Here is a 26537-nt window from a genome sequence, read left to right as displayed (position 1 = left end):
ATTCTAGGCTGGGTCCCTTTTGACTACTGTCATCAGTGAAGAGGAGGAGAAACTCCTCTGATTTCTGAAGATTCACAAGTTACAAGACTATCTTACATGCTTGAGGATGGCCAGCATGTAACTGGTGACAATGACTAAAATTATATACTTATGAAGTGCAACCGTTACATTATCCTGATCATCTCTGTGTTCAGAGCAATCTGTAGGATGGGATGAATCAAGGCAGCCAGCTGAAGTCCTGCCCTCTGGGTGCCCTTGGGGGAAGGTATTTGGAGAGTAACTCAGGGGGTTGATGTGTAAGGAAGTGGTAAGAAATGTTATGAGTGTGTGTGTGTTCACTGACACACCAGCAATTGCCAAAGCAAAAACGGTGGCTTCGTCCCTCTCTACTGAAAAGGGCCTGCTTAGAGTGGGGACGCTTCAACTGCCGTCACCTATAAAAATATTCTAGCATGAAAGGGGCCTCAAGGACACACAGAACAGAAAGTAAATGGTATCCACTGGAGTCAGCAATGTAGCAGGGCCAGAAGAAACACAGGGTGATTGCCCAAGGGCATGCACACCCTAAACATAGTCCTATTTCTAATGTTCAAATTAAGGAAAAAAAAATTAAGTGAAATACTTAGGTGAGTCATCTTATCATGAATTAAAAATTATTGAAATAAGAGGGCAATTATAACCTAACAATTCTAGTTCCTGATATTTACTGTAGGAAACAAATATATAAACTCATTTAAATAAATGACTATTCACAATTTTAACAGTAAAACATGAAAATATTATCTGAACATGCAAAACTAAGAGACTAACCACCAAAGTGACTCAGGAAATGATTCACCATGTTGCATAAGCTGAAAACAATTAAGTTACTACATAATATGTAGAAGATGACCTAAATTTTATAAATATATATGCAGCAGGAGTTTGTAATAGCAGATAACAATTTTAGCCCTAACTATGCATAAAGTTAAACTCCAAAATACATACTCCACAATTACACAGATTAGAGACTGGCCCCTGTTCTTGACCCAGGTCCACATTATCAGACTGAAGGATGTTAAAGCTTATTTTCTAAGGAAAAGGAAGAACATGGTGAAGGGTAAGGTGGGAGAGGTGGAGAAGCATAGGCAACCCCATGTCAGGAAGTGGAGAAGGAGGTGAATTCTCATGTCCTAAGTATTCTCTAGGCCCAGCCACAACCCGAGGAATAGGAACAATTGTTACCCGCGTTCAGGGAAAAGGATAGGTTACTGGCCTGAGGTTACAAAGCTGTAAGTAGAGGAGTCAAAATTTGATACCAGGGCCTGGGCACACCGGCTTATGCCTGTAATTCTACAACTTTGGGAGGCGGAGGTGGGTAGATCAATTGAGCTCAGGAGTTCAAAACCAGCCTGGTCAACATGGTGAAAACCCGTCTCCATTAAAAATACAAAAAAATTAGCTGAGTACGGTGGTGGGCACCTGTAATCCCAGCTACTTGGGAGGCCAAGGCAGAATTGCTTGAACCCAGGAGGCGGAGGTTGCAGTGAGCTGAGATCACACCACTACACTCCAGCATCAACGACACAGTGAGGTTCTGTCTCAATAAATAAATAAATAAATAAATAAATAAATAAATAATTTGATCCCAGAAAATGTATTTCCAGAGGCTGAAATCTTAACCCCATACCAACGGGATTCTGCAAAAATAAAATACTGATAGCACATTAACCCATACAAATACATGAACACACACAACTTCATGACACTTACTAATGGAAAAGAAGTACTAATGACAGCATATATATAATTCTACAAGATCTACCATGATACTTCAATTCCCCTTCCCAGCTATATAATATTAAAAGGCATCTAAATCTCCTGAGGGTCAGTGCAGTGACGTAGCCAGAACACATTGAATTCTGGGAGAAAAATTGGATTTAATATTTCCTACAGATTAACAAATAGGAAATCTTACTCACTACTGGTAGCATAAGGAGATACAACTTGTTTGGAACATAATGCTATATTATCTATTAATTTTGAAGATGCATACATCTTAAGACACAGCACTCCCAGTCCCAGTGAAACTTTTAGCAGCACTGTTAAAGCCAAAAAAGGGGAAACCTGTCAAAGGGACAAATAAATTGTGGCATATTCATGGATACTCAGGTGCTGGCATACATTACAGCTGTGAAAATGAACTGCAGTTATCACATAAATGAAGATCAGCAAGTTACAGAGGAATGTATGTAACATTTTATTTATTTATTTAAATATATATATATATGAGACGGAGTCTTGTTCTATCACCAGGCTGGAGTGCAGTGGCACAATCTGGGCTCACTGCAACCTCCATCTCCCAGGTTCAAGTGATTCCCCTGCCTCAGCCTCCCAAGTAGCTGGGATTACAGGTGCCCACCATCACGCCTGGCTATTTTTTTTTTTTTTTTTTTTTTGTATTGTAGTAGAGACAACCATATCGGCCAGGGTGGTCTTGATCTTCTGACCTCGTGATCCGCTCGCCTCGGCGTCCCAAAGTGCTGGGATCACAGGTGTGAGCCACTGCATCTGGCATATTTAAATTATAAAAATGTGTAAAAATTTAATATATTGTTCATTGTTATAAAACTTAAAAGAAAAGCAGAGAGATAATAAGACACAAAATTTAGTTGTAACTTCAGGGAAGTAGAAAGTGGCTAGAAACAGAGGACACACGGGAGCTTCAGAAATAATGATAATATTCTATTAGGTTGGTGCAAACATAACTGCAGTTTTTGCCATTTAAAAGTAATGGCAAACATCACAACTACTTGTGCACCAATCTAATACTAATATTTCATAAATTGGGTGGTAGGTACATCACTGTTCGTTGAGCTCAACCCAGGTGGATCACTTGAGGTCAGGAGTTCGAGATCAGCCTGGCCAACATGGTGAAATCTCGTCTCTACTAAAAATATAAAAATTTAGCTGAGCGTGGTGGCATGCACCAGTAATCCTTGCTACTCGGGAGGCTGAAACTGGAAAATTGCTTGAAACTATGAGGCAAAGGTTGCAGTGAGCCAAGATCGCACTACTGCACTCCAGCCTGGGTGACAGAGCAAGACTCTGTCTCCGAAAAAAAAAAAAAAAAAGAAATCAAATGTTCTTACTGAATTTTTTTAAGTATTGGTAACTTAACATACCATAAAAATTGTTTGCAATGATTTATGAAGGTTTACATTTAAAAAATCAACTTTCCAAAACTCAGAATGTCATTTTACCTTTTTGCTTTGTATGTCTAATTTATTTGGGGCCAATTATTCTTAGTCTAGGCTGCTTATGCAAAAAAGGTAAAAAAAAAAAAAAAAAACCTGAATATCAAAAAAAATTATTATTTATTTTATTAAGGCCATTTCTTTTTGTCTGTTACAAAAGCAATTTAAATCATTACTGAAAAAAAAAAAATCCAGAAAAGGTAGCCAAACAAAAGCAGACAAAGAACAACACTCATAATCCCACCATCCAGAAAGAGAAGCACTACAGGTATTAACTCTTCTGCAGAAATCCCTTCAGATCATTTTCATTGCTATCTGTAAATTAATGTAATTATGGGAAGTGCTTATTTTTGTTGTACATGCTCTATAATCAAGCATTAGAGTCAGTCTAAATCAAAAGGAAGAAAACGTTTAAATCTATCCCTTCTCTCTTTGTCTCTGTATCCTAAGAGATTTGTGAAATGATTCAGCCGTTTCCCCAAGGCAGGATAAAAAATAAAGCACGGATAGAGAATAGTTTTTGTTATAAATGTCAACTCGAATCCATTTGGTAGTGGTTGCACGAGCTCTGTTTTGAGACACTTTGTGAAAATGTACCTGAGCTATGAATTCTCAGTGCTGAGGGCACAGGAAGAGAAAGGTGAATGAATCTGCCACCCCGGCCTACAGGGCCTCTGCTTACGTGACAGCTCCCTCTGTTACCTCTGTTTTCCTGGCTACGTGCTCAAGAACGCTCTCTGCTATGTTCTGCACCTTTTTCTTGGCCTTCCTCCTTTGCTGAAAGATACCTAGTTTACTCTGTCTGATATAGAAAATGTATGTAAATTAAGCATTTTAAGGTACCACGCTTGCCTTGAAGTAAAAAAAAAAAAAAAAAAAAAAAAAAAAAAAAAAAAAAAAAAAACCTCTTAAAATATTATAAGGGATGCTTGGAAATCTGTAGTGGTTAGAAGCATTTAACATTTTAGTCTCTTAATTGGCAATATCATACATTGTATATTATCAAGAGTTCCCTAAGAAGGTAAGACCACTAAAAAGGACAGCCTCAAACTTTTAATTCAATGCCTTATACTGTTGACTATGGATGTTCATTTTCATGTCAGGGATATTATAGTGAAAGGAGGGATCGAATTGAGAAGAAATTGCAAAGAGTATGGAATTAGACTAGGGTTTCATATATTAAATCTCAATAAAATTTGAGTCATCACATAACACAGGTCCATTTTCACAAAATCTCATGTTACCACAAGCCAGATTATAAACTGTCTTGGTAGAGTACATCTGGGCTTTGGGATGACTCCACTACCAGAGACAAGGGTGCTGGTTCCTGATTCAACATAAACACATGCTGCTGTATGCTGAAAAGATCCTTCTTTAATTAGTTGCCCCAACCTTCTCCTTTCTGCTTCAAGAGAGGCAACTTTGTGTAGTAGAAAGAGCAGACACTTAAATATTTTAAATACATCTTCAAATCCTACTTCTTCATTCACTAGCTAGTTGACTTTAGGAGGGTTACTTAGCCCCCCCACCTCTGATTCTTGTCTGTAAAATAAAAATATAATGCCTATCTTGCAGTAGTGTTATGAAGAGAAACAGGATAATGTGTAAATCGCCTAGCACAATGAATAGCTCATAGTCTGAGCTTAATAAATGTTGGTTGTGTCATGTACACCAGGGGAGTAATAATCTAGTATTTAATAAATAAATTGCTATTTATTTTCACTTAAAAAATTTATGGATTTTGGTGCTCTATATATACACGGGCTCCTTTTCCAGCTTTAAGAGATAATTTAAATTTATTTCTTTGTAAGACTGCCTCTGTAAGTTTTTCATAATTTCTGTGGCTTGCCATTTCTTTCCTGAGGTATGATCATAGACAGAATTGCAAAAGGCACTCTCAGGGCAGATACACTATGGCTCGGTAGAGTCAGAGCTAGGACCAACCAAGAAGAAGAATGTCTGTAACTATTTGTAGGTACCAGCAGGCTGGAGAGCAGAGGTATGACATGAGCTGCTTCAAGACTTAAAGGTAACTTTCATTCCCCGAGGGTGCAGGATGATGGAAGGGATGGGGGGTATACAGAGACCAAACTGGTCTTTAGTGACAAAAACAAACAAAAAGTATTCCCTTCATCCTTCAATATTGTCACCTGCTTGTGATCTAGGTGATTTCCTACTCATTAGGTTACTCTGAGATTTAGGCAGCTCCAAGGCACAGAAAATCTGGGATAGTAAGAGAGAAAATAAAGTCGGGGAGTAGGCAGATCCCTACCTCTCTTTCACCCCTATAAGGGCATGAATTCTTGAACTGCCGGAGACAGTCTGAATTCTGCCCCAGTCTCAGGCAAACCGCTAAGTCTTATAACGGTGTAGTCTCTGAGACCTGACATTCCTTACTAGGCACTGTGCCAATACATCAGATTCTCAGTCCCTGCTCAGGATGAAGCCATTTCACATACATATTTCATGTAATTTTAATAATAAAATTAGGTAATAGCTCCCCAAATTTCATAATAGAATAAATTAGAAGGAATTAGAAACAGAGGCTTCTAACTCCAAGGTGAATTATTGCCCCCTGGGCCATAGCTACATCCTCCCACTCTTTATTCCTTCCAGTTCCCTCACCTCCCAGCCTGCAACCCAAAATCATTATCTTTAGGAAATTCTCACCACATGTGGACACACATAGTTTCACAGTCATAATGAAGTATAGAATTGTGCTAAGAACAGAGAGATAGTACAGGTAATTATACAGTAGGCAATCCAAGTGAGCATGGATTTTGGAACCAGAATGCCTGGGCTCACATCCTCATTTCTCCACTTAACTATGTTATCTGAGTAATCCTGGTCAAGTCCCTTCCCCTTCTATGTTTAAATTTTCTTATCTATCAAATGGAGATAATAGCAGTACCTATTTAATGAAATTGTTGTGAGGATCACATAAGTTAATGTACATGAAACACTTAGACGAATGCTTGTTATATGACACAAACTATAAGTATTAATTCACATTACCAAATCAGTAAATCAATTTTCTAACTCAAGAATTGCAGGTACTGAAACCACTCAGCCACAAAGGAGAAATAAAGTGAAACTCAATGCCATTCTGAGACAGTGTTACATTCCCAGGAAGGGTCTTCTTCATTTTTTTCATTTTGTACATCTCTAGACAATTTATGAAAATACATTTAAAAAAATCTCTATAGTATAGTTCAGAGTTGAGTCAGAATAAGCAATTTCTACCATGAATTCAGATATCTTAAGCCTACCAGCTAATGCTAGCTCATAGCTAAAGACCTTTCACATACCGAGTAATGATCATTTAAATATCTTAAATCCATCAGTGTAGATACCCAAATCCTTTTGAGACAGAATTTTTTCACATTGAACTTTCATCTCGCCATGGAAAAGATCAACCACTAAGAGACACACAATCTACAGATTATGTGCCCAAGTTTCTTCATATTGGCGGCACAAGCCAGGCACTGTGCTGGCCCTGAGAAATACAACAGAGAGCTATACAGACAGCCCCTTACCTCACAGAGCTGAAAAATCAAGAGTCGTGTGCGCTCTCCAAAAGTTGCCACTAACCATATATGACTATTTCCATTCAAAATTAATTAAAATTAAATACTAATAAAAGTAAAAATGTGGCCGGGCGCGGTGGCTCAAGCCTGTAATCCCAGCACTTTGGGAGGCCGAGACGGGCGGATCACGAGGTCAGGAGATCGAGACCATCCTGGCTCACACGGTGAAACCCCGTCTCTACTAAAAAATACAAAAATTAGCCGGGCGCGGTGGCGGCGCCTGTAGTCCCAGCTACTCGGGAGGCTGAGGCAGGAGAATGGCGTGAACCCGGGAGGCGGAGCTTGCAGTGAGCTGAGATCCGGCCACTGCACTCCAGCCTGGGCGACAGAGCGAGACTCCGCCTAAAACAAAACAAAACAAAACAAAACAAAAAGTAAAAATGTATTTCTTCAGTCATGCTAGCCACATTCCAAGTGTTTCATAGTCATATGTGCTTAGTGGCTACTGTACTGGACAACAGAGATATAGAATATTTCCAGCATTATGAAAAGTTCTATTGTGTATTGCTGACCTAGAGAAAGATGAAAATAAGTACAGAGGCAATGAGAATACGGTGTGAAAATGCTATGATGGAAAAACACGGGATGCTGAAGGAAAAATCTATAAAGTCAGACTTGGTAGGAGATAGGGACTAGAGAAAAATTCCTGGAGTTAGTGACATCTAAGCTGAGACTGTTTGTTTAACAAACATCTTCTGAGCATGTGCCATACTCCGTATGTACCATGTGCTGGAGATACAGGAAAGAATAAACAAAGACTCTTTCTGATAGAGCTTTAGTGGAGGAAGATAAGAAACGAACACACTCCTGAGATAATTTCTGGTTATGATGAGTGCTATGGAGAAAAAAACAGGATGACAAAAAGAGGCTACTTCAATCCACTGAAAAGGTAGGACTCGGTTGAATTTAAAAGTCTTAAAAACATAGTGGCACAAGCTTCAAGGTTGTGTGACTTTTTTTTTTTCCATCAGTGCTCAGTCACCTTGAGAAAGTTCAAGAAAGTCAGACTGTTGGGGTCTTCTAACAGTAGAATGGTGGGTCCGTAGAATTAAGAATATGGCAAGGGTTATTAACACTCTGGACCATGAAATTCAACTTTAACAGAAAAAGGCAGTGAAGGCAGGTGGACTAATACACACTGAGAAAATAGGTCGAAAACTGAAGATCTGAATGGGGCAAGAGGAAATAAAGGGCAGGGACAACTGGCCACAGGATTGAAAGGACAGTCAGAGCTAGGTAGGCAATAGTTAGAGAGCAAAATGTTCAGATTTTACTGTTCAGAGAAGAAAAGTTCCAGGGAGTGGCCACAGAACTAGGTGGACAAAATAGACCAGAGGTGAAAGCAATGCAGGTGAAAATGCACACATGTGAGATTGTGACTTGCCCCTTAAGGCACAACTCAGGATTCAATCCACAAGGTCACCATAGACCTATTTTATTTTTTTCCCTCCCAAAGACTACTAGACCTATCACATCACTCTGTGCCCATTTCAGGGAAAAACTTTTCTTTTTTCAAGTCATCTGCTTTGATTGAAAGCAGGAACACAACTACATCTCCTAATGGGCTGGTGTCTGCTCAGATCAGCAACCAAGTACCCAAATTCCCCAGCTGGAATTGATTCTCCTTGATAGAGGATGCCCTACAGCTCTAGGATCCTCCCATGTTACCAGCAAAAGCCAGAGGATCACTTAATCTTGGCTTTCAGGCCTAACCTCACCTCTAAAAACAAGATCAGTCTAAGAAAAGGGAGACTCATTTAAAGAGCAGCAAGAAAATCCCCCAGCCTCAAATAATTCCCCCAACTGGGTTTACATTTGCACATTGGCTTTAATAACTGCCTTCTCTGGCCTTAAAAAAAATGAGAACAAAATGTCATTCTTACTCCCAGCCTTATCCCCTCATTTTAGCTTCTACCACGGGAATCGTTTGTGCTTCAGCCAAGGCTGTATGGTCTGCAATCAAATTAGGAACCCTGACACCATGCTCACAATGAGTGAACTGACAGATAAAACCTGGCAAAATCATCATGCAAAGTAAACTTTCCAGAAACATGGTCTGCCCTTTCTCTACCTTATAATGCTTAGGGTATTCCTACTCACACTTCCAGACCTTGCTCTTTTGACTCTCCATGTTAATGAAGACTTTCCCAACACTTAGCCACCTTCACCTATAAAACACTCTCTCCTATATGACACTACTATTTCTCTACTGCAACTTTAAAAAGATCTATCTGGCCTCCTTATAAAACCATTTGTGAACAAGGAAAATGTTTTTTTAAGTTCATCTTTATTTTTCTGGTTCATCTGTAATATCTAATACATCAAACGCATGTAATGAATATTTTTGGTAGAAAAGAAGAAAAAGCAGGACCAAGGGAAAGAAGGAGGAAGGAAAGAAAGAGTGCATGAAATCAGGAAGGAGAGGAACAATGGGTCAGTTGGAGAGAAATGACGAAATTCTAGATGTTCCTATTACAAAAGGTGGAGGCAGGAATAAGTAGAGAAGTGGCTATGAAACCCATTCTGAACCTAAGCCTGCATTAGTCTCTAGGGTCTAGAAAGTCTATAATGTTCCTTTACAACAATTGAATCTGCATTCCTGTGCCCTTTGTCTCACATTTTCCTGTAGAGGAAAGCAAAGCTTAGTGGAGAGGAGGCTAAAGTCAAAGACCTGGTTCTTGGTTGTGTGGCTAGTTGGTCCTGTAACCCCAAATGAACCACTTAAACCCCCGAATCTCAGTGTCAGCAGGCTAGTCATATCTGCTCTATGTCCTTTTGGGGAAGTTCAAGTGAGATAATGGAAGTGAAAAATCTTTGTAAAATCTAAAGGGCACTGAGAATGGATGAAATTACTGTCACTGGATTTACATCTACATGGCTCCCAGATCTACCATCCCCCAGGTCAAAGTATAGATTCAGTTGACCCAGGGTCTCATCTACATACAAACAAGTACACCTTGCTTTCATCATAGGTATGTTAGACAACATCGCATATACTCATATGATATGGTTTGGCTCTGTGTCCCCACCCAAGACTCACCTTGAATTGTAATAAGCCCCACATGTTGTAGGAGGGACCTGGTAGGAGGTAACTGGGCGTTGCGGGGCGGTTTCTCCATGCTGTTCCCATGATAGTGAGAGGGTTCTCATGAGATCTGATGGTTTTATGTGTCTGGTATTTCCCCTTCTGGCACTCACTCTCTCTCCTGCTGCCCTGAGAAGGGGTGCCTTCTGCCTCGATTGTAAATTTCCTGAGGCCTCCCCAGCCATGCAGAACTGTGAGTCAATTAAACCTCTTTTCTTTATAAATTACCCAGTCTCGAGTATTTCTTCATAGCAGCGTGAGAATGAACTAATACGGTAAATTGGTACTGGGATAGTGGGGCACCGCTGTAAAGACACCCAAAAATGTAGAAGCGACTTTGGAACTAGGTAACAGACAGAAGTTAGAACAGTTTGGAGGGCTCAGAAGAAGACAAGAAGATGTGGAAAAGTTTGAAACTTGCTAGAGACTTGTTGAACGGTTTTGACCAAAATGCTGACAGTGATATGGACAATGAAATTCAGACTGAGGCAGTCTCAGATGGAGATGAAAAACTTCTTGGGAGCTGGAGCAAACATCACTCTTGCTATGCTTCAGCAAAGAAACTGGCAGCATTTAGCCCCTGCCCTAGAGATCTGTGGAACTTTGAACTTAAGAGAGATGATTTAGGGTATCCAGTGGAAGAAATTTCTAAGGGGCAATGTGTTCAAGAGGAAGCAGATCATAAAAGTTTGGAAAATTTGCAGCCTAACAATGTAGTGGAAAAGAAAAACCCATTTCCTGGGGAGAAAATCATGCCAGCTGCAGAAATTTGCATAAGTAATGAGAAGGCAAATGTTAATCACCAAGTAAATGGGGAAAATGTCTCCAGGGCATGTCAGAGACCTATACAGCAGCCCCTCCCATGGTGGGGCTGGGTGGCCTAGGAGGGAAAAATCATTTCCTGGTCTGGGACCAGGTGCCCCCTGCTCTATGCAGACTTGGGAAACAGTGCACTGCATCCCCGCTGCTTCAACTCCTGCTGTGGCTAAAAGGGGCCAATGTACAGCTCAATCCAGTGCTTCAGAGGGTGCAAGCTCCAAGCCTTCCACGTGGTGTTGGGCCTGCAGTTATGCAGAAGACAAGAATTGAGGTTTGGGAACTTCTGCCTAGATTTCAGAGGATGTATGGAAATGCCTGCACGTCCAGGCAGAGGTGTGCTGCAGGGGCAAAGCCCTCATGGAGAACCTCTGCTAGGGCAGTGTGGAAGGGAAATATGAAATAGGAGCCCCTACACAGAGTCCTCACTGGGGCACTGTCTAGTGGAGCTGTGAGAAGAGAGCCACTGTCCTCCAGTCCCCAGGAAGTAGATCCACAAACAGCTTGCCCCAAGTGCCTGGAAAAGCAGCACTCAACACCAGCCCGTGAAAACACCCAGGAGGGGAGCTGTACCCTGCAAAGTCACAGGGGCAGAGCTGCCCAAAGCCATGGGAGCCCACCTCTTGCATCAGCATGCCCTGAATGTGAGACACGGAGTCAAAGGAGGTCATTTGGGGGCTTTAAGATTTGACTGCCCCACTGGATTTTGGCCTTGCATGGGGCCTGCAGTCGCTTCTTTTTCTCCCATTTGGAATGAGTATATTTACTCAATACCTATACCCCATTGAATCTAAGACGTAACTAACTTGCTTTTGGTTTTACAGGCTCATAGGGAGAAGGGACTTGCCTTGTCTCAGATGAGACTTTGGACTTGGACTTTTGGGTTAATGCTGAAAAGACTTTGGGGGACTGTTGGAAGGGCATGATTGTGTTTTGAAATGTGAGGACATGAGATTTAGGAGGGGCCAGGGGTGGGAAGTTATAGTTTGCCTCTGGGTCCCCACCCAAATCTCACCTTAAATTGTAATAATTCCCACATGTCGTGGGAGGCACCCAGTGGGAAATAACTGGATCATGGGAGTGGTTTCCCCTATGCTGTTCTCATGATGGTGAGTGAGTTCTCATGAGATCTGGTAGTTTTATACTCTTCCGGCATTTTTCCTGCTGGCGCTCATTCTGTCTCCTGACACCCTGTGAAGAAATGAATCCACCATGATTATAAGTTTTCTGAGGCTTCCCCAGCCATGCAGAACTGTGAGTAAATTAAACCTCTTTCCTTTATAAATTACCCAATCTTGGATATTTCTTCATAGCAGTGTGAGAACAGGATAATACATCATAGTTTTCACAATTCCCACATTTTTTTTTTTTTTTTTTTTTGCATCTACTATGTTAGTATGGGTTCACAATATTCCTCAGCTTAGTGTTCATCTCAGAAAGACAGTCAGTCACAGCAGCAAAACCTGCTTTAGGTCAATCTGGAGAGATACCCATCTCCTCTTTCCACCTCACCAAGACAGGAATTAGAACAAGGGTAGGTGGAGGAAGATTTTTCATAGTCCTCAACCCATTGCTTTTGGATCTAGGCCTGACATACATGAGCAAGGTGACTGAAATAATCCTTTTCCTTATTTTTAAGGTGGCGCTTACCATTGACTAGAACACAAGACAGATACACTCACTCCTGAGTCTTCCCTTTTTCCACTGCCTTGTACACCTCTCCTTTCTTCTCACTTTCACTTCCATAGCCTTCCTGAATAACAAATCTGCAATAGAAAGGGAAATTCTAGGGGGAGTTTCCTCCTTTCTGTTTCTGACAAATCACTTTTCTCTCCCAAATTCGCCCATGCCAGCCAAAGGAGGATGTAAGGAGATTTAAAAAGTAATTGCAGGAGCTATTTTGGAACTTCATTAAGTAATGGGGTTTGGCATAAATCTGTCTGGCTATTATTTTCCCCCAGGATGGGTCATCCCAAATTTTCTGATCTAGTAAGCAGAAATAACAGGAAAAACCTACACTTTTTATATATATATATAGTTATTTTATATATATATAGTTTTATATATATAGTTTTTTTATATATATATATAGTTTCTCTTTCCCCAAGTAGGTGGTATGGTCTCTGTAAACTGGGGTATTTGAAAACTAATGCTGAATATAATGATGCCAATATTAGGGGCTAAATGTCAGAAGATCTGAAAAGCCCATGAGAAGAAGATGGAAAGAGACTATCCCAGGGTAGGGGAAATGGGGGCAGAGCCACGGTGACAAGAGGGCTTCTCCCCTGATAATGAAGCAATCTGGCATCATGGCTGCAGGCATGGACTCCGAACCCACACTGCCCACAGCAGCAGCCATAAGCCACACGTAGCTCTCAAACATCCTAAATGTGCAACTGAGGAACTGAATTTTATATTGTATTTAGTTTTAATTTAAAACTCATATTCAATTCAGTTACTGAAAATAAGTATGACTGAAATAAATTAAATACGTAAACCTTCATTTCCAACTAAATTCTATGAAATCTAAATACTAACGAAATATTTGATTAAAATTTATCATGCAAATTGAGATGTGCTGTAAGATTAAAATACACACCAGACTTCAAAGACTTAATACAAAAAAAATGTAAAATGTCTTATTAGTGATTTTTATAGTGATTACATGTTGAAGTGATAATATTTTGGATATATTGGGCTTAATCAGACATATTAAATTGACTTCATTTGTCTCTTTCTACTTTTTTGAGGTAGCTACTGGAAAATTTTAAATCACACATGTGCTTGCATTATATTGTTATTGGACAATGCTTTTCTGGAGCATGGAATACATGGGTTCAAATTTCATTTCTACCACTTTCTAGCTAGGAGATGTGCTCAAATGTGTTTTCTGGGCCTTTTATGAAAAGTGGGCCAATAATAGTACCTATGACATAGAGCTGGTGTGAAATATAAGTGAATTATACGTGTCACAGGATGTTTCAGGGGTTATTTCACCAGCCAGAAACCCCAGTGGCCTGTGGCACCTTTGCCTGAGTTTTGCTGGGGTCTGCTGGGCTCATTCCACCTACTTAGCCTGGCAGGCTGTGCTTGGCCTGCACTACCAGCCCAGATCCCATGCCTGCCAAGGGTCAGCCAGGCACAGAGCAGCAAGGGGTGTGTAAGCAAGCAAGTGTGGGGTCCAGCCACTGCACACAGCCAGGTACTCCAGCTGCTGCGGCAGGGCAGGCAGCTTCAGGCGCCAGCATAGGCACTGGCTCCATGTGAGGCTACAGCTGGACCAGAAGTACTGCAAGCAGTTTCTGTCGCAAGCACTGGTGCCTGGACGGGGGAATGCAGTAGCATCCAAAAGCTTGCAGATGCCAGAAACCACAGACCTCCAAAGAGGGTGTTATAGCCCTCGTCCATGGAGCCCCTCAGTCTGGGCCACAGCTCTTCTTTCTCATAGCCTGCAACATGGTGAGCGGGGGCCATGTTTCTGCCCTGTTTCTGTTACAGCTATTTCAGTCCTACCATTCAGTAGTCCTGAGTTCTTGCCCCATGTCCAGGAAGAATGAAGTAAGAGGACAACTGGAGGGTGAGCAAGGTGGAGAGGAGCTTTAGTGAGTGACAGAACATCTTTTGGGAGACCCAAAGTCGGTAACTCCTATATACAGGCAAGTCGTCCCGATGAGTGTCCCACTCTCAGCAGACAGTAGACCCGGAGTGAGTAGTTCCTATCTGCAGGCACGTTGTCCTGATGAGTTGAGGAGACCTGAAGTGGGTAGCTCCTTCTGCAGCTAGTAATCCCAATGTCTATGTGAGTCTAGCTGAATTTGTGGTTTTTATGTGCCCAGAAGAGAGAAAGTGTGTGGCTATTGGTCCATGGGTGGTCATAGGTGGGCCTGGAAAAAACACCATAATTTCTCACTCCAGGCTGCAGACTCCACCCAAGACTGACAGCCTGGCCCCCATACTTTGGGGCATCCTTGGTTTGAAGGTGGGGCTTCACTGGGGACCTACCCCTTTCTGACTGGGAGCCTGTCTTCCTTCTGTCTCCATCAATCATGTTGTCCACAAGCACCCAGGCTGTTCATGGCAAGGTCACGACAGTGCCTGGGCTCAGCTACAACTTTGTTCCACATTGGAGCAGGTGCTAGGTGCAGGGAGAGGCCAGGGAGTGAGAGCAGGCACTTCTGAGACTGCAGGGGAAGGGGAGGCTTCCAAACCCCCAAAAGCACAGCAATGCTGGGTCCAGAGCTGCAGCTGGGTGGCTGCAGCCATGCCCAGGGAGCACAGGTCTTCCACTCTACCAACTCAGAGGCAGGCAGGGCTCCCACCTGTTCCTGGCTCCCACAGGCTCTGTGGAGCGCACAGGTCCAGCCATGCATCCCCCACAATAGCCAGCATCTTCACAGTGGCTGCTCTAGACAGGCTGCCACTGCTATCACATGTAAGTGTGTAATTCATGAATAGTTCATGTCACATGGTGTGCTCAATATATGTTACCTATTATTATGCTTATAGCTATCAAGTTTGTGGGAACAGCAAGAAACCAGAAAAGGACTGTGAAATGTGAGAAAGAAAAAATTTTTCTCTTTCTTCTGAAAGCCTTGTAGAAAATATCCATTCAGATCTGGGTGGAAAATGCCTGAGGCCTTGCTCCCAGGGCATGCAGCTGCACACTAGGACACCACTGACATCCCCTCACAGGCTGTGGATCAGAACATTCTCTCTCTCCTGCATACTTTCCCACAAAATGCCAAAAGGCACAACTAATGAAAAGTTGTCCTGATAAAATTTAGAAAGTGATATTAGTAAAAATGTGGCACTGAATCACAAGTGTGAAGGCTCTCTGCCACAACTAGCCTTATACCTTTCAGAAAGTCCTTAGTTTTTCTGGACTCTGTTTCCTCATCAATTAAGTAGAGATAATAGGAAATGCTATTATGAGGATTAAATAAGATGGCAGGGTAGAGAGAGCTCTGTAAACTACATAGTACTGTGCCAATGCCAATACCTTTTACTTTTAGAATGATTACTGCAGGGTTAGCTTTCTTCCTGGACAAAACATATAGATGTTTCTATAAGATTATTTCCAGAGATCATGAAGACTTGCCAGTCTTCCAAACTTTCTCTAAACTGGTCTGTGGCAAAGTAGTCAAATCCTATGCTGTAGAAAGTTCCAATAATCATTTGGGAAACAAAAATGCAAGAGACATCCAATTTAGGGATAAACTAGTAACTCGCCATCATCTATTAACATCTTGTCTCTTTAGAGCTTGCAGTGACCTGATAAGTCTTTGAGGAAATGAGCCACAGTTTAGGTAGATTTTCATTTATTCTTTTACTCTTTAAATCAACAGATGTACGTGTGTGTGTGTGTGTGTGTGCGCGCGCGCGTGTGTGTGTGATATAGCATGTTACTGAAATAAGAATTACTAAAGCAGAATAAGAAAAATGGAGCAGGACTGCAAGGGGAGTGGATGATGTGATTTCAATTGGGTAGTCAGCTATGTCTCCTTGAGAAGGTACCATTTAAGCAAAGACCTGAAGGAGTTGATTATGCAGCCACCTGGGGAAGAATGTTGCAGAAAGAGGAAAAAACTCTTGTGAAAACTCTAGGACAGGAGCACACCCATGACTAAATGGAATTGAAACAAAAAAATATGAAATATAAATGAAACAAAAAGCTGGTTCTTTGAAAAGATAAATAAAATTGATAGACCATTAGCAAGATTAACCAAGAAAAGAAGAAAATCCAAATAAGCTCAAAAAGAAATGAAATGGGAGATATTACAACTGATACCACAGAAATATGAAAGATCATTCAAGGCTACTATGAACACCTTTATGTGTATAAACTAGAAAGCCTAGAAGAGATGGATAAATTCCTGGAAAGATGTAACTCTCCTAGCTTAAATCAGGAACAATTAGATACCCTGAACAGACCAATAACAACCAGCGAGATTGAAGTGGTAATTTAAAAATTACCAATGAAAAAAGTTCAGGACCAGACAGATTCACAGCAAAATTCTACCAGACATTCAAAGAAGATTTGGGACCAATCCTACTGACACTATTCCACATTACAGAGAAAGAGGGAACCCTCCCTAATTCATTCTATGAAGCCAGTATCACTCTAATGCCAAAACCAGGAAAGGACACAACAAAAAAAGAAAACTACAGGCCTAATATCCCCAATGAACACAGATCCTAAAATCCTTAACAGAATACTAGCTAACCAAATCCAACAACATATCAAAAAAGTAGCCCACCATGATCAAGTGGGTTTCACACCAGGATGGAGGGATGGTTTATCATATGCAAGTCAAGAAATGTGATCAAAAACAAAAATCACATGATCATCTCAATAGATGCAGAAAAAGCATTCAACAAAATCCGGCATCCCTTTATAATTAAAACTTAGCAAAATTGGCCTACAATGGACATACCTCAAAATAATAAAAGCCATCTATGACAAATCTACAGCCAACACAATACTGAATGGGGAAAAGTTGAAAGTATTCCCTCTGAGAACTGGAACAAGACAAGGATGCCCACTTTCACCACCCCTCTTCAACACAGTACTGGAAGTCCTAGCCAGAGCAATCAGACAAGAAAAAGAAATAAAGAGCATCCAAATCAGAAAACAGGAAGTCAAACAGTTGCTGTTTGTGGTAATATCAAAATTTAACTAGAAAACCCTAAAGACTCCTCCAGAAAGCTCCTAGAACTGATGAAATAATTCAGCAAAGTTTCTGGATACAAAATTAATGCACACAAATCAGTAGCTTTTCTATATATCAACAGCGACCAAGCTGAGAATCAAATCAAAAATGCAACCCCCTTTACAATAGCTGCAAAATAAAATAAAATAAAATAAAATACTTGGGAATATACCTAACCAAGGAGGTGAAAGACCTCTACAAGGAAAACTACAAAACACTGCTGAAAGAAACCACAGATGACACACACAAATGGAAACACATTCCATGCTCAGGGATGGGTAGAATTAATATTATGAAAATGACCATACTGCCAAAAGCAATCGACAAATTCAATGCAATTCCCATCAAGATACCACCACCATCCTTCACAGAATTAGAAAAAACAATTCTAAAATTCATATGGGACCAAAAAATAGCTCACATAGCCTAAGCAAGACTAAGCAAAAAGAACAAATCTGAAGGCATCATGTTATCTGATTTCAAACTATACTATAAGGCCATAGTCACCAAAACAGCACACCAGTACAGCATACTCTACTGGTATAAAAATAGGCACATAGACCAATGGAACAGAATAGAGAACCCAGAAATAAACCCAAATACTTACAGTCAACTGATCTTCAACAAAGCAAACAAAAACATAAAGTGGGGAAAAGACACCCTATTCAACAAATGGTACTGGGCTAATTGGCTAGCTACATGCAGGAACAATGAAACTGGATCCTCATCTCTCACCTTATACAAAAATCAACTCAAGATGGATTAAGGACTGAAATCTAAGACCTGAAACTATAAAAATTCTAGAAGATAACATTGGAAAAAACCCTTCTAGACATTGCCTTAGGCAAGAATTTCATGATTAAGAACCCAAAAGCAAATGCAATAAAAAACAAAGATCAATAGGTGGGATTTAATTAAACTAAAGGACTTTTGCACAGCAAAAGGAACAGTCAGCAGAGTAAATAGACAACCCACAGAGTGGGAAAATAATCTTCACAATCTATACAACCGACAAAGTACTAATATCCAGAATCTACAATCAACTCAAACAAATCAACAAGAAAAAAAAATTCCATCAAAAAGTGGGATAAGGATATGAATCGACAACTCTCAAAAGAAAATATACAAATGGCCAACAAACATGAAAAAACGCTCAACATCACTAATGATCAGGGAAATGCAAATCAAAACCACAGTGTGATATCACCTTACTCCTGAAAGAATGGCCATAATCAAAAAAAAAAAAAAAAAAAAAGTAGACGTTGGCATGGAAGCAGTGAACAGGGAACACTTCTACACTGCTGGTGGGAATGTAAACTAGAACAACCACTATGGAAAACAGCATGGAGATTCCTTAAAGAACTAAAAGTAAAACTACCATTTGATCCAGCAATCCCACTACTGGGTATCTACCCAGAAGAAAAGAAGTCATTACATGAAAAAGATACTTGCACATGCATGTTTATAGCAGCACAATTTGCAATTGCAAAAACGTGGAACCAACCCAAATGCCCATCAACCAATGAGTGGATGAAGAAACTGTAGTATATATACACAATGGAATACTACTCGGCCTTAAAAAGGAATGAATTAATTGCATTCACAGCAACCCAGATTAGATTGGAGACTATTATTCTCAAAGAAGACCAAGACCATGGTCCACATAAAACCTCCCTTAGGAGCCACCCTATGGCATCTCATTTTGAGAAAAAATATCTGTGCTATCATCAAACTTTTGGGTGTGCAGGTTATCTGACCATAGTCAGACTGATTTTTTATATTAAAAGCACCACTAGGTACAAGAGGCCCAAACTCTATTTCCTTTAGACCCTCTAGCTGTGCCATTGGTATACTACGGTCTATGGATCTCAAAATGCCATTAAAAAAATTAAGCAGATTTCAAAGAAAAAAAATCTTAGACCATCAGCCAACGTATTGCCAGAGTGTGAGAAGCTGATGGAAATGACTTGATAAGAACAATCAGTACCTTTAATAAACCATGCTACCCAAAGTCTGCTTGACTAAAATCAGTTAGAAAAATGTGTGTTCCTTCTCTATTTCCTGCCCCTCTAGATTACAGAAATGGTATCTGCACTAAGCAGACAACTGAGATCAAACCCTTCACTGCACACATATTAATTTTTTTAGTGGCTAAAGTATCATCTGTTCACAGTCCTCTCTTTTGTACACAGGTTCAGAAGTTAGAATGTCTAGAGCACATCAGAGAAGGGTTTGGGGTAGGGTGAGAGTATGGGACCCTTGCAACATCACATTCCATTTACCATTTAGGGAATTTACATACTTGCACTAATGTGCTATAGGTGAGGGTAAAGGCAGGTAGAGCTCTAATAACAATGCTTATTGGGGATGGCTTTCTTCTAATTTAGTATTTAGCATCTACAACAAACAGTAAGTAGAATAAGAATCATCTTCATTAGACAAAACCGCCCTAGTTAAATACCAGCTCACAAAAACAACCACAGCAAGAACAGATAGGATTGGGTAAAGAAATCTGTTTTTTGACCTCAAATTAGACCAACAGTTATTCTAATAGCAAAGTGAATAGGAATTAGGCCAAGGACAGTCCACATCTTCTTTGGAAGGTTCTGGGTATGTATAGCCTTGTTCAAGAAGGCTAATATAACCTGGCATAGGGTTTATTAAAAAGCATTACAAAGGAAAGCAAAATAGACGTTGTTGTTACTTAAAACTAGTTAGGTGGTGGTTGCACAACATTGTGAATGTACTAAATGCCACAGAATTGCTCACTTTAAAATGGTTACTTTTATATTGCGTGGGTTTCACCTCAATTAACAAGAGAGAAAGAGAACTTGCTCCTGAACAGTGACACGAAAAAACTACATCTGGAAGCAATTTACTTGTACTTTAAGAAAATGACTTGTCCCCACAGAGTTTATGACAGGACTTATGAAACAAAAATCAAAGAAAGTATATATAAAGATTGGCCTTAAAAAAAGATTTTTTTTAGATGAAAGCAAACATAGAAAAAGAAGGATAATATAAAATAAGTAAGATGGGGCCAGGTGCAGTGCCTCACTTTGGGAGGCCAAGGCCGAGGCAGGTGGATCGCTTGAGGCCAGGAGTTTGAGGCCTGGCCAATATGTTGAAACTCTGCCTCTAAAAATACATATATATATATATATATATATATATTTATTTATTTATATTTATATTTATATTTATATTTATATATGTATTAGCCAGGCATGCTGGTGGGCACCTGTAAACCCAGCCACTTGGGAGTTTGAGGCTCAAGAAGCACTTGAACCTAGGAGGCGGAGGGTGCAGTGAGCCAAGATTGCCCTACTGCACTCCAGCCTGGGCGACAGAGCGAGACTCTGACTCAAAAAATAAAAATAAATAAATAAATAAACAAACAAGATGGTAACACCAAATCTAAATATATCAATTACCCTGATATGTATAAATTAAACTTGCCAGTTAAAACACAATGTCAAGACTGGAATAAGACACACTCCAGTTCCTACGCTATTTACAAAAGACATTCCTAAAGCATGAAAATACTGAAGGACTGAAAACAAAGGAATGAGAAAAGATACATCAGCCAAATACTAAACAAAACACAGCTAGTATAGCTATATTAATAATAATCAAAGAAGACTTTAAGACAAATAGCTTCATTAAAGACAGCATTTCTATGCAATGATTAAATATTAGTCACCAAAGCAATATAACAATTCTAAACTTGCATGCACCTCATTAAATAGACTTAACAGATACAAACAAAAATTGAGAGACCTCAAGGAATAAATGGACAAATCCACCATGAGAGTGGGGGACTACAACACTCTTATTTCAATACGTTATAATTCAAGTAGCCAAAAAGGCAAAAATATAGGAGTCGAAGAATACAATTAACAACTTTGATCTGATGGAATACTTATAAATATTTATTATATACTCAACAGGTCTATAAAAGATGTCACAATAAATTTCAAAGAATAATTATCATATGAATCTAATTTGTTCCCTATACCCTAGGAATTTAGCCATGGCTATGGGAAAAGTGGGGTCCAATCTTAAATGAAAAGAAATAAATTTTCTGACACCTAATGGACTACAGGAAATAGAAGTTAAAATACGTAACATAAAAATGTTCAAAGTCACATTTCTTAAATATGGAGTTTATGGAATGAGAGTTTATCTACTAGATATTTTTAACTGTAAGAATAGTATTTTCAGAATACAGTTCTATACTCTGATGTTTCAAACCTAATATATATATGTGTATATACATGTGTATATATATGTATGTATGTATACATATGTGTGTGTATGTGTGTGTGTGTGTGTGTGTGTGTGTGTGTGTATATATATGTTTTTGAGATGGAGTCTCACTCTGCCGCCCAGGCTGGAGTGCAGTGGCGCGATCTCAGCTCACTGCAAGCTCTGCCTCCCGGGTTCACGCCATTCTCCTGCCTCAGCCTCCCAAGTAGCTGGGACTACAGGTGCCCACCACCACACCTGGCTAATTTTTTGTATTTTTAGTAAAGATGGGGTTTCACCGTGTTAACCAGGATGGTCTCGATCTCCTTACCTCATGATCCACCCACCTCGGCCTCCTAAATTGCTGGGATTACAGGTGTGAGCCACTGTGCCCGGCCCAAACCTAATATTACATGATAGGCATTTTGTTGTATCATTGTTATCTTTTATTTAGGAACTCGTCCCCAGGCCCTACATTTCTCTCTCCTTCAGCCAGAAATCTAAAGACCTCTTCTAAATATAAATTTATGTCAATTAAGATACCTGGAAACCAACACACCCAGAAAGTTATAATTCCTTTTAGACTTCATCTGGGTCAACCCCTTCAACAATATATTTTAATTCCTGATGCAGCCAAATTTACTTTCTTTTGTTAAGGTCTCAGTTGTAGTGAAATAAAAGATGACTTCTATACTTTCAGTTAACTGAGGGTTTAAAATCAGACTACCTACAGCTTTTTCTTTTCTGGAATATAGTCAATACCAGCCCTTGTTTCCATCACAGAAACCCATAACTACTATTTCCTCCTAATTTTCTGATTAGAAACTGGTTCTCGGACCTTTTTCTGGAAAACTTCCCACAGGACTTACCTCACTGGAATCTCCTTCCACAGCAGCCTAGTCCTTAAGTCAGAGCTTCAGGGATGACCATGTATTTTGATAGGGTAGGAACATGTATCAGATAGAGTTCTTTTTTTTTTTTTTTTTTTTGAGACAGAGTCTCGCTCTGTCGCCCAGACTGGAGTGCAGTGGCCGGATCTCAGCTCACTCCAAGCTCCGCCTCCCAGGTTTACGCCATTCTCCTGCCTCAGCCTCCCGAGTAGCTGGGACTACAGGCGCCCGCCACCTCGCCCGGCTAGTTTTGTTTTTTTTTTTTTTTTTTTAGCAGAGGCGGGGTTTCACCGAGTTAGCCAGGATGATAGAGTTCTTTACTGAATAATGGTGGGACATGATAAGAAGTTTTGAAAGTTAGCCAGGAAGAAGTGCTACTAGCTATTTTCACTTAGAAACTTGACTAGCTCTTACTGTTTAACTGTGTGCTAATCCCTGGGAAAGAGAAGGCACAAGTGTTACAGGATTTTAAGGCTCCTCCCATTAAAATTCTTAGCTTTCTGTTTCCTTTTTCTGACTAGCCTGAACAGTTTTTCTCCTATTAGCTTGAGAGTTCAGCCAAAGATTATTGTACGTGTAGAGAAATGAAAGCAAAGAGCTCTTCCTTTGTGTCCCAGATTTCAAGGGAGTTCACAGCTTAGAGTAGTGGACAAAAGACAGTGTAATGGAAAGAACTCAAGTCAAAGCAAAGGAAACACCCCAAACAGATGGTCAGTATGAGGGACTATGCTGAGGAGTCATGAGGTATTAAGCCAACAGAATGGAAATAAGGGGAAAACACACGAGCACAAAGGGTTTCAAATGGAAGAGGAAAACTGAGCCTGGGAGAAGGCAGCAGCTTGAGCTAATTAGAACAACTGTGGCCTTGGGTTTAGTGGGAAAGGGTCCAATAAAGTGACCAGTCCTGCTTGGAAAACGCCAGTGTACCTCCAGTCTTCTAAAGTCACTTGGGAACGGGCATGGTGGCTCACGCCTGTAATCCCAACACTTTGGGAAGCCAAGGCGAATCACTTGAGGCCAGGAGTTTGAGACCAGCCTGGCCACCACGGCAAACCCTGTCTCTACAAAAAAAAATTAGACAGGCATGATGGCATATGCTTGTAATCTTAGCTACTCAGAAGGCTGAGGCACAAGAATCACTTGAACCCAGGAGGTGGAGGTTTCAAAGAGCCAAGATCGTGCTACTGCACTACAGCCTGGGTGACACAGGGAGACCCTGTCAAAAAAAAAAAAAAAAAAGTAAAGTAAAGTCACTTGGCATTAGAATTCTTCTGAAATTGTATTAAGGTCCCCTGAATGCTACAGGGAGAAAAATCAAGAAGGAAAAGGTACTGAATTTTTTTTTTTAAGTTGCAGAAAAAGAAAGATACCTGAGTACGGAAGAAAAAAAAATTGGATTTGACTATCAAGTTATTTTTTGTGTGATTTTAGTGAGAGTTGTTTCAGAAATGAATGAGAAAAATGAGTAAGTGGCCAGAAAATGGCAATAGCTTGTATAGACTGTAGTTAGCAGAAATTTAGCTGTCAAGGGAAGAACAGAGATAAGGCAAAACATCTTGCAAGGCTGTGTAGTAGCAGAAAAAAGTTATTTTAAAAACGGAGGAGACAGGTGCATTTGTGTGCGCAGGAGAAAGACAGACAGAGAGAGAGGCTGAAGGCCAAGAGTCAACAAAAAGTTCACAAAGAATGAGGCTAAAAAAAGATCAGATTAGGATTCTAGAGGTATTAAGAAAACATGTGCTCTGGAGAAAAGGTAAAATTAACCTTAAGGAAGAAAAACACTTCCCGTGACAGGGCAGAACAGGTGGGAAGATAGGAAAAATAATAATATATCAAGTATAACAAATAAATTTTGTATCCAAGATTTTTCTATAAAACAGAGAAGCACCAGGCTATCCAGTAACATATGGTTTTTCCAGGAGGCTCTGCGTCAAGTAAAGTATAATTATTGACTCTTTCTCCTAAATTAGTGAATTATTCTTTGGACAAGGAAAAAATATGAAGGACATAGAAGTTCAAGAGCAATCATTCAGGCTCAGAGCATTTAAGATAAAATGGTTAAAAATACAAAAGAAAAGGAAAACAGGTGAGGCCATGTTTACCTCACTAGACTTCTAGATCAGGATGACATTTTAGGCACAGCTTTGAATTTCACACACACACACACACACACACACACACACACACACACCCTTCCCCATGCAGTGTCGTTTCATTTTGTTTCCTGCTTTATTAAAAATAAATTCAAATTTAAATCTGACAGAATAAGATAAATTATATACCCATCACTTAGGTGCAATAAATGTTAACATTTTGCCTTAACTGCAAAATTATATGTATGTTTGTGTCCCTGTATAAATTGATTAATGAAGCATGTGAAACCAGGTTAGATATCATGATATTTAACCACTAACTACATCGCATACATCTCCTAAACTAAGAAAAATCTCTTATACAGCCTCAATACCTTTATCATACCCAGAAGCATTATCAAAAATACCTGATATCCCCCAACATCCAGGCCATACTCAAATTTCCCAAAATGAACAAGAAACACATCTGTAGTTAGTTTTTTCAAACTAGAATCCAATCAAGGCTTACGCACTGCATTTAGTTGTTTTACATCTTTTGCTAATTTTAAACCAGAATAAAACAAAGCACAGACTGTGCTTTTGTATCCCCATGACATGGGCATGTTAAAGAGTCTCAAACAACAGCTTTATAAAATTACCACATTCCTGATTTGTTGTATCTCATAGCATTGTTTAACACATACCTGTGTCTCCTGTACTCCTTATGTATTGGGAATCTGAACAAACGTCTTGATCACACACAGATAAAACATCTGAGCTAAGGGTGCTTCAAAGGCGGTGCTGTTACTTCATAATGCATTACCTCAGGAGGCACACAATGTCAAGCTGTCCACTATCAGTGAGGCGTAGTTTCATGATGACAGTTTTATTTTAAAGGGTACTTCACCCATTATAAAGAGCAAATATATGTAGGGTGGTAATTAGGCCTCATCCAAATATTCTATTTCCTAAAAAGTTTTTACCTAACGGTTCCAAAATTCATTGATAATTCTTTCCTGAACCAACTATTTCAGGATATCAAAATGGTGACTTGTACTGGTATTATTCCTTCTACATTTATTTGCTGAGAATCTTCTGCAATGCTCACAGACCTCGTCCTTTAAAACGCAATACAGTTGTTATTTGGGCTGTTCACCGATATTCTGGTGTTTGGGTTTTTTTCCCCCCTTCTGCATACATAACGGGTGTATTAATCAGTTTTTGCATCGGTAACAAACAATCCAGAATCTTAGTTGCATATAATGACACAGATTTCTTGCTCACAGCTCTGTGATTTGGCTGAGGCCCAGCTGTGGCTCTGGTGTGCTTTGCTCCAGTCCCTCGTTTGGCATTACGTATCTCTCACACCAGAACTCCAAATAAAGAAGCAATGGCTCCTGAGGATCTGCTTCTCTTTAACTGGATGGTTTGAGTGCTAAAGAGTAAAAGCATGAGACGCCTCCCTAAGTGAGGATGACATGAATCAGAACGCTTGTAACCCCAGGAGAGACACTCAGTGAAAGTGAAAAATACACTTCGGTTTTGAGCCACTGAGATTTTGAGGTTGTTTGTTACTGCAGCATAACCTAGCTATCCTGACAAATACAAACAGGGAGGAGCTTAATTATTTCCTTTTAATTACTAATTTTCAGAGTAAGGAGTTGGTGTACTGATAACCTCTACTGTGGCAAATAATCTTATATTTTATCTTTCCCTTTTTCCTTTTTTTGAATGTCATTTTGGACTTGGACATTTTTATTAATATGATCAATCACAAACATTATTTTTTTGATGCTCATATTGTCCCAAACTCAGTCAGTGACAGCCCCTTCAAGCTGTATCCTTTTGTCAAGACCCCAATTGTTCTCTAGAAACTCCCTGATACAATAAGAG

General features: G+C 39.9%; 1 protein-coding gene across 5 annotated transcripts in view; it reads right to left on the bottom strand.

The window, feature by feature from the left end:
• The window catches only part of AIM2 (absent in melanoma 2), a 137589-nt gene that overhangs the window by 42231 nt on the left and 68821 nt on the right, over positions 1 to 26537 (bottom strand). The window contains exon 4 of one of the 5 annotated variants that reach the window (XR_012089911.1): positions 11740 to 11915. The exons of 3 other annotated variants lie outside the window; for them this stretch is intronic. The gene's annotated coding sequence lies outside the window, so the exon portion shown is untranslated. Of the gene's footprint in view, positions 1 to 6772; positions 7145 to 11739; positions 11916 to 26537 lie in introns of those variants that run through there. One more of the 5 variants, XR_005240278.2, reaches the window with a different exon arrangement.

The sequence above is a fragment of the Chlorocebus sabaeus genome, chromosome 20 (genome assembly GCF_047675955.1).
Source record: "Chlorocebus sabaeus isolate Y175 chromosome 20, mChlSab1.0.hap1, whole genome shotgun sequence".
NCBI classification, from domain to species: domain Eukaryota; kingdom Metazoa; phylum Chordata; class Mammalia; order Primates; family Cercopithecidae; genus Chlorocebus; species Chlorocebus sabaeus.
Note: the sequence above shows the minus strand (reverse complement) of the source record. Positions and strands in the feature narration are given on the sequence as shown.